This window comes from Rutidosis leptorrhynchoides, chromosome 4, assembly GCF_046630445.1.
Source record: "Rutidosis leptorrhynchoides isolate AG116_Rl617_1_P2 chromosome 4, CSIRO_AGI_Rlap_v1, whole genome shotgun sequence".
Classification (NCBI taxonomy): domain Eukaryota; kingdom Viridiplantae; phylum Streptophyta; class Magnoliopsida; order Asterales; family Asteraceae; genus Rutidosis; species Rutidosis leptorrhynchoides.
The window spans coordinates 645,726,357-645,733,383 of NC_092336.1; the positions used below are offsets into that span (position 1 = coordinate 645,726,357).

At 30.7% G+C, this 7,027-nt stretch overlaps 1 pseudogene; it reads left to right on the forward strand.

Moving 5' to 3' along the window:
* The first annotated feature begins 3,092 nt into the window (after positions 1-3,092).
* Positions 3,093-3,211, forward strand: LOC139846308 (5S ribosomal RNA; annotated as a pseudogene).
* Positions 3,212-7,027: the final 3,816 nt, after the last annotated feature.

Below are 7,027 nucleotides of genomic sequence, written 5' to 3' on the forward strand. Positions count from 1 at the left end.
TTTTCATCATATTCGCTTTTTATCATATGCGCTTATCATATGCGATGCGCTTTTTATCATATGCGCTTTTTTATGTGAATAGTAAATTAATTAATTTCGTTTTACTATTCATATGAATTAATTTAGATTTACTATTTTGTTAATTGAGTAATGAGTAATATATATATACATCATATACTTGTGACTCCGAAGGCTCAAATGAATTTGACCATATAGTTATACGTTTTACCTTGCACATTAATTTTCAGTAGAAGCTTTAGATGCATATTATTTTCAGTAGAAGCTTTAGATGCACTTTTTTTTTTAATCACCAAATACCACAAACACTTTGTTTGCGTTTGTTCATAGTCATCAATGAAAACCATTTTCTTTAATTTTATTTTATACAATAAAATTAACGCATCATTATTCTTTTCAAAAACAATAATCTATTGTTATTGTTCACTTGTGCCATGTTTAACAACAAAAGTCAACAACCTCTGTCTTGTTTGTTGTGGCAACCAAAAACAACCTTTGCTTTTGTTACCGAGAATCCAAGACTAAAAAACAATTAATTTTTAATTAATCATTTATCAAAACCATAAATGATTTTATTGATCTACGTTGATATGGCCATAAAGAATTGACGGCTGACCTACTTTTGTAAGTGTATTTCGGCTATCATCCCGAAAACGCACAACGACCTTTTTTTTTTATGAACTATTTGTTTCATATCTAGCTTAGGCAATTATTGTGAACATTTGGTCCCTATAAGAGCATTTATTTTTTAGACTTTTAGTTGATTTGTACTTGTCACAATTAGGGATAGCACCCGCGGGTCGTGGATGCGGATCCATTGGATCCATCACCCGTACCCGCGGATTTTTTTTTAAGAGACATCCAATTGAACCCTTGTTCGTTGAAACAATTTGACTATATTTTTACTCCCCATTATTAAACGGGCCATTTTGATGCACACTCTTAAAAAAATAATTTGTTTTTTAAGTTTTATTATTCAACCTCCTTTTTTCAACGGTCACGTTTTTAACAAAACATTTGACAAGTTTGGAAAAAAGTTTTTTATTGATTATCATCAAAAGTTTTCTATTGTCACTCTACTAGATGGAATTATGGCATACAACCAAAATTGCAACCCAACACTACATAAGAACAAAAAGGTTGTTTTTAATTAACATATGTATATGTGTTAAACTCGGAATAATAATAACTTATTTTAGAAAATTAACATAAGACATGTTGAAACATTTTTGTCACATTTAGCTCATCAAGTCTAATACTTATCATTGATAGATTTTATCACGTCTAGGAGATGTTTACTTTTTTCTTGTATTAAGTCCTACTTTCATTTACCTTTGTTTGGAAAAAAGTTTTTTTTTTTACTTTGCTTTCCCCCTTTCTGTAAAACTCATTTAAACAGTTTCTTTGTTTTAAAAAAAAAATCACTTGACCAATTTTTTAATTCTTTCACAACACCCGATATCGTGATCGTGACCTTTCACCAAAGCAAGAGATATTCTTGATAAACTAAACACTGACTCGTGTTTGGAATTGTCGGCCACAATAAAAATTCATTTGATGAAAATATATTTTTTTTTAATTATAGAAGGAGACCACTTCATTTTCAATACTTCATTTTTGACAAAAAGCTAATCCATTTTACCATTCCTTTTTTTTTATTTTAACTCCTAAGATTTACTTTTAATAAAAATACAAACTACTTTTTGTATTTTAACTTTTTAAGATTTACTTTTAATAAAAATACAAACTACTTTTTGTATTTTAACTTTTAAGATTTACTTTTAATAAAAATACAAACTACTTTTTATATTTTAACTTTTAAGATTTACTTTTAATAAAACTACAAACTACTTTTTCTTATTTTAACTTTTAAGATTATAAATTTAAGAATAAACATTAGTATGCATGAAATAAATAATGATTAATTGCATAAGTAATCATAAATGTTAGATAACATATAAAGACCCCGTCGTATTCGTATTGATCGGAATTAATCTCGACCCATGGTACCGTGTTGTCAAATGACGTGTTGCGTACATAAAGTACCGTGTTGTCAAATGACGTGTTGCGTACAATCATGAGGTCTTATTAATATAAATATAAATGTTAGTGAAGTTAATAAGAGTTAGATTACAGAAAATATAATTCAGGTGGTATAACCGACCATATATAACTTAAATAACATAAATATAAATGTTAGTGAAGTTAGTAAAAGTTAGATTACAGAAATATAATTCAGGTGGTATAACCGACCAGATATAACATAAATAACATAAATATAAATGTTAGTGAAGTTAGTAAAAGTTAGATTACAGAAATATAATTCAGGTGGTATAACCGACCATATATAACTTAAATAACATAAATATAAATGTTAGTGAAGTTAGTAAAAGTTAGATTACAGAAATATAATTCAGGTGGTATAACCGACCATATATAACTTAAATAACATAAATATAAATGTTAGTAGTCCAAAATTTGATATATTCGAGTCTGAAAATTATTAATAATTTCATACCTTGATTAGTGATTCGTGATCGTTTGAGATATCTTTTAATTACACTAAGCTTTTCGTGCTGATAACGTGTTATAATTTCATATTGTATATGGCATACATCCTACTAATATGAAGGAAAGAAACTAATATGAAGGAAGATAGAAGAGATTAAATTCTTATTCAAGAATGGTGTACATATCTTTACAATTGAGTGAGTATTTATAATACTAAAAGTTAACTGTACATTACTCGTTTTCACAATCAATTATATAGTAGGTGAAATAGTAATCAATAATTCATAATTTTACTGTGCATGATTATCAATCATCCCTATTCATCTGCATGCGTACAAAATGAGAATCCATCCATATCGTAACACTCCCCCTTGGATGATAATTTTGTTTCGTTAGAGATCAACCAGTACTGCCTCGTTAAAAACCTTGCTAAAGAAAAACCCAGTGGGATAAAAACTTTAGCCAAGGGAAAAAGAGTGCAGCATAGAGTTGACTCCCCCTCAAGTAGACATCGTTTTGTCTCATGCCAATATTGTGAACGTGTGTTCTGAAAACAGCAGTTGGAGTGCGATCATACCAGCACTAACGCACCGGATCCCATCAGAACTACGCAGTTAAGCGTGCTTGTGCGAGAGTAGTACTAGGATGGGTGTCCCCCTAGGAAGTCCTCGTGTTAAAAGATCGGCATAGTTTTGCTGGATTGAACATATCTCATTTCAATCTGGTTGTCCTTGATGAGATCTTGAGTGTATGAGAAGAATTTAGGAGGTATGTGTTTTGTTCGGTCACTTTTGATATACCATTCTTTCATCTGTGCTATGCAAGCTGCATTATATTCATAGATAGTTGTTGGACTTTTATCGCGTTCTAGTCCACAAGAATCAGTAATGAGTTGTGTCATTGATCTCTACCAAAAACATTCCCGAGTGGCTTCATGTAATGCAATCACTTTGGCATGATTTGATGATGTTGCAACAAGTGTTTGTTTTTGAGAACGTAATGATATTGCGGTGCCTCTATTTAGGAATACATATCCAGTTTGAGATTTAGCTTTATGTGGATCAGATAAATAATCTGCATCTGTATAACCAAATAAAAAAAAAACTTGTTTCGAGTTGTTAGAATAAAATAATTATAAATCGGTAGTTCCCCGAAGGTATCAAAATATGTGTTTGATCTCATTCCAATGTCTTTTGGTAGGGGCCGAGCTGAACCTTATCAGCAAATTAACTGCAAAAGAAATGTCAGGTCTTGTATAATTTGTAAGATACATAAGAGCCCCAATTGCACTAAAATATTGAACTTCTGAACCAAGAAGATCTTCATGATCTCTTAGAGGATGAAATGAATCAGTATCAATATTAAGATCTAACAACCATAGGAGTGCTTAATGGTTTTTGTCTTGTTCATATTAAAATATTTTAAAAACTTTTCGGTATAAGTTGTTTGATGTATAAGTAAGTCATTAGTCATATGCTCAATATGTAAATCAACGTAATACTTGATTTTTTTTTCATTTCAAAATCTTTCTTTAGAAATTGAATGGTTTCATAGATTTCTTTATTTAAAATATTTGACATAAACAACTACGATCACATATCTGAACATTGTTTTTTATAAAACACACGTGCAAATAAGTTTATATGTATACCCTTTTTCTTATCAAGTAGTCATTTAATCGGTTATACCACATACGTCCCGATTGAATAAACCCATATAAAAATCTTTGTGATTTAATGAAATACATTCCCTTGGGTTTTGCATTAGATGCTTATGATACCATAAATCCTTCAGGTATATTCATATATATATCACTATCAAGTGATCCATACAGATAAGTAGTAATAACATCCATGAGATGCATTTAAGTAAATACCAGGTTGATTAAGTATCTGATAAGTAATTGTATCCATTACAGGAGAATAAGTTTTCCTCCTAATTCATTTCTGGTCTTTGTGGGAAATCTTGAGTTACAAGTCTAGTTTTGCCTTGTAACTTCATTTGCACATTTCTTTTTCGGATAAAAATTCATTTGTATCCCATACGTTTCACATCTTTAAAAGTGATAACGATTGATCCGAAAACTTTTCTTTTATCGAGCGATTCTAATTCAGCTCGTATTGCTCCTTTCCATTGAGCTCATTCATGTCCATTTTGATATTCAATGACAGATTTTGGTTTCAGATCATCATCTTTATTCATGATGTCATTGTAACATTATATGAAAATATCTATCAAGATTTTTCATTTGATTTTGGTTCCATAATATTGCATAATTTATCGCAATTTATGTATTTACATTTATCAATATCCTCTGCAGAAGGAGTATTGATATTTGGTTCTTCTTGAACACTTTATTTTACGTCATTATCAGCTGATTTTCTTTTTCGAGGATTTTTATCTTTGGAACCAATTGATCTTTCACGTTTCAGACGTGGCAAAGACTCATGAGTGATATTATTGCCAGCTTTTGAAATTTCAATTCTAGCTGAAGCATTTACTGCTATTATATATGATTTAGTCACTCTTTTTTGTATCTTTAAATGCATCACGTAATCGATTTGCAAGTTCTTGCATATGCATTATTTTTTTAACTTTCTTTTCGCATTCTTCTGTGCGAGGATCAACATACATTAATTGATGTTCACACCATGAAACATCATTTTATTTATATTTCATTTCTCCCCCTAATCTAGGGAACAATATTTCATTAAAATGACAATCAGCAAAATGTGCTGTAATAACATCACCCATCATGGGTTCTTATGATTGAAGATATTTCATATCCAACATACATTCCCATCCTCCTTTGAGAACCCATTTTAATGCATTGTAGTGGTACAAGTAGAACATACACTGTACAACCAAATGTTCTAAGGTGGGAAATATTTGGTTCTCGGCCAAAATCAAATTTTAGGGGAGAATATTTATGACTTGCATTTGGTCTAATGCGAATTAATGTCACAACATGACCTCATATAAATATTGAGATTTCTGTATTCATTTTCAATAGTCTAGCTATTAGCTGCAAGCGTTTATCTATTGATTCAGCTAAACCAATTTTGTGTATGCACATGAGCAACTGGATGTTCAACAACAATCCCTATAGACATATAATAATCATTAAATGCTTGAGATGTTAACTCACCAGCATTATCAAGTCTCACCCTTTTAATGGTGTAATTAGAATAATGTGTTCTCAATTTAATAATTTGTGCAAGAAACTTTGCAAATGCCATATTACGGCTTGATAACAAACATGAGACCATCCGCTAGATGCGTCTATTAGAACCATGAAATATCAAAATGGTTCACATGGTGGATGAATTGGTCCACATATATCACCTTGAATTCTTTCAAGAAACATTGGTGATTCTTTTTCAACCTTAAGAGGTGATGGTCTTATTATCAACTTTCCAAGTGAGCATGATGTACATGGGATAAGTGCATCATGAGGGATCCTTTGATCCGCCAATGGATGTCCATGTGTATTTTGTATTATTCTTTTCATCATTGTTGATCCTGGGTGACCTAATCTCTCATGCCACAAACTGATCATTACAGGATCACATAATTTTTCTTTAACTACCACATTTACTTCAGGTACATTTATATGTGTATAATGTAAACCAGAATGAAGTCTTGGTAGTTTTTCAATTACACGATTCTTATCAGTGATACTTAAATATTTTTCATTTTCTGTTGTCACTGACTGATAATCATATCCATTTTGGTATATGTCAGAGAAACTTAACAAATTTCTCTTTGACATGGGAGAAAATAAGGCATTATTTATCAGAAAATTTGTACCATTTGGTAACATGAATTTTGCCTTTCCCATTCCTTTTATTAAGTCCACAGGACCTGATATAGTATGTATAGTTCCTTCCGTTGCTTTCAAGTCTGTGAAATATTTTTTAGATTTGAGTATGGTGTGAGTGGCACCACTGTCTGCAATACAAATATCTCCACCATTTGACTGATTTTTTACTCCAGCAGTATACATCATGAACTTCAAAAAAAATATGAGAAACAAATAATGAGTATATAATTCATCAATATATTACATTCAAAACATGTTACAAACGATAGCACATAATAAGGAAATATGTAGTAAACTAGATATGGTGTAGATTGAAAATCTACAACCATTTATTTAACGAGAACATATAATAGGATATCTATATATATATATATAGATATTAGAAATTTATTCATTAAAGTAGTCACAAGTTGGCTCAGTGATTTTTGTATCAAGGTCATCCACAAGATTTACTTCTTTTCCTTTTCCCTTTAGGGATTCTTGATACCGATTAACAGAATGCTGATTTGTTCGGCAGTTTTTAGACCAGTGGCCAATTTTACCACATCGGTAACAAGAATCTTCAACATTCTTTGAAGAGCCTTCTTCAACATTGTGATTTGTGGGATTGTATGGTGTTTGGATTTTATAATTTTGTGGATTATTATTTCTTTGTCCACGACCACGAACACCACG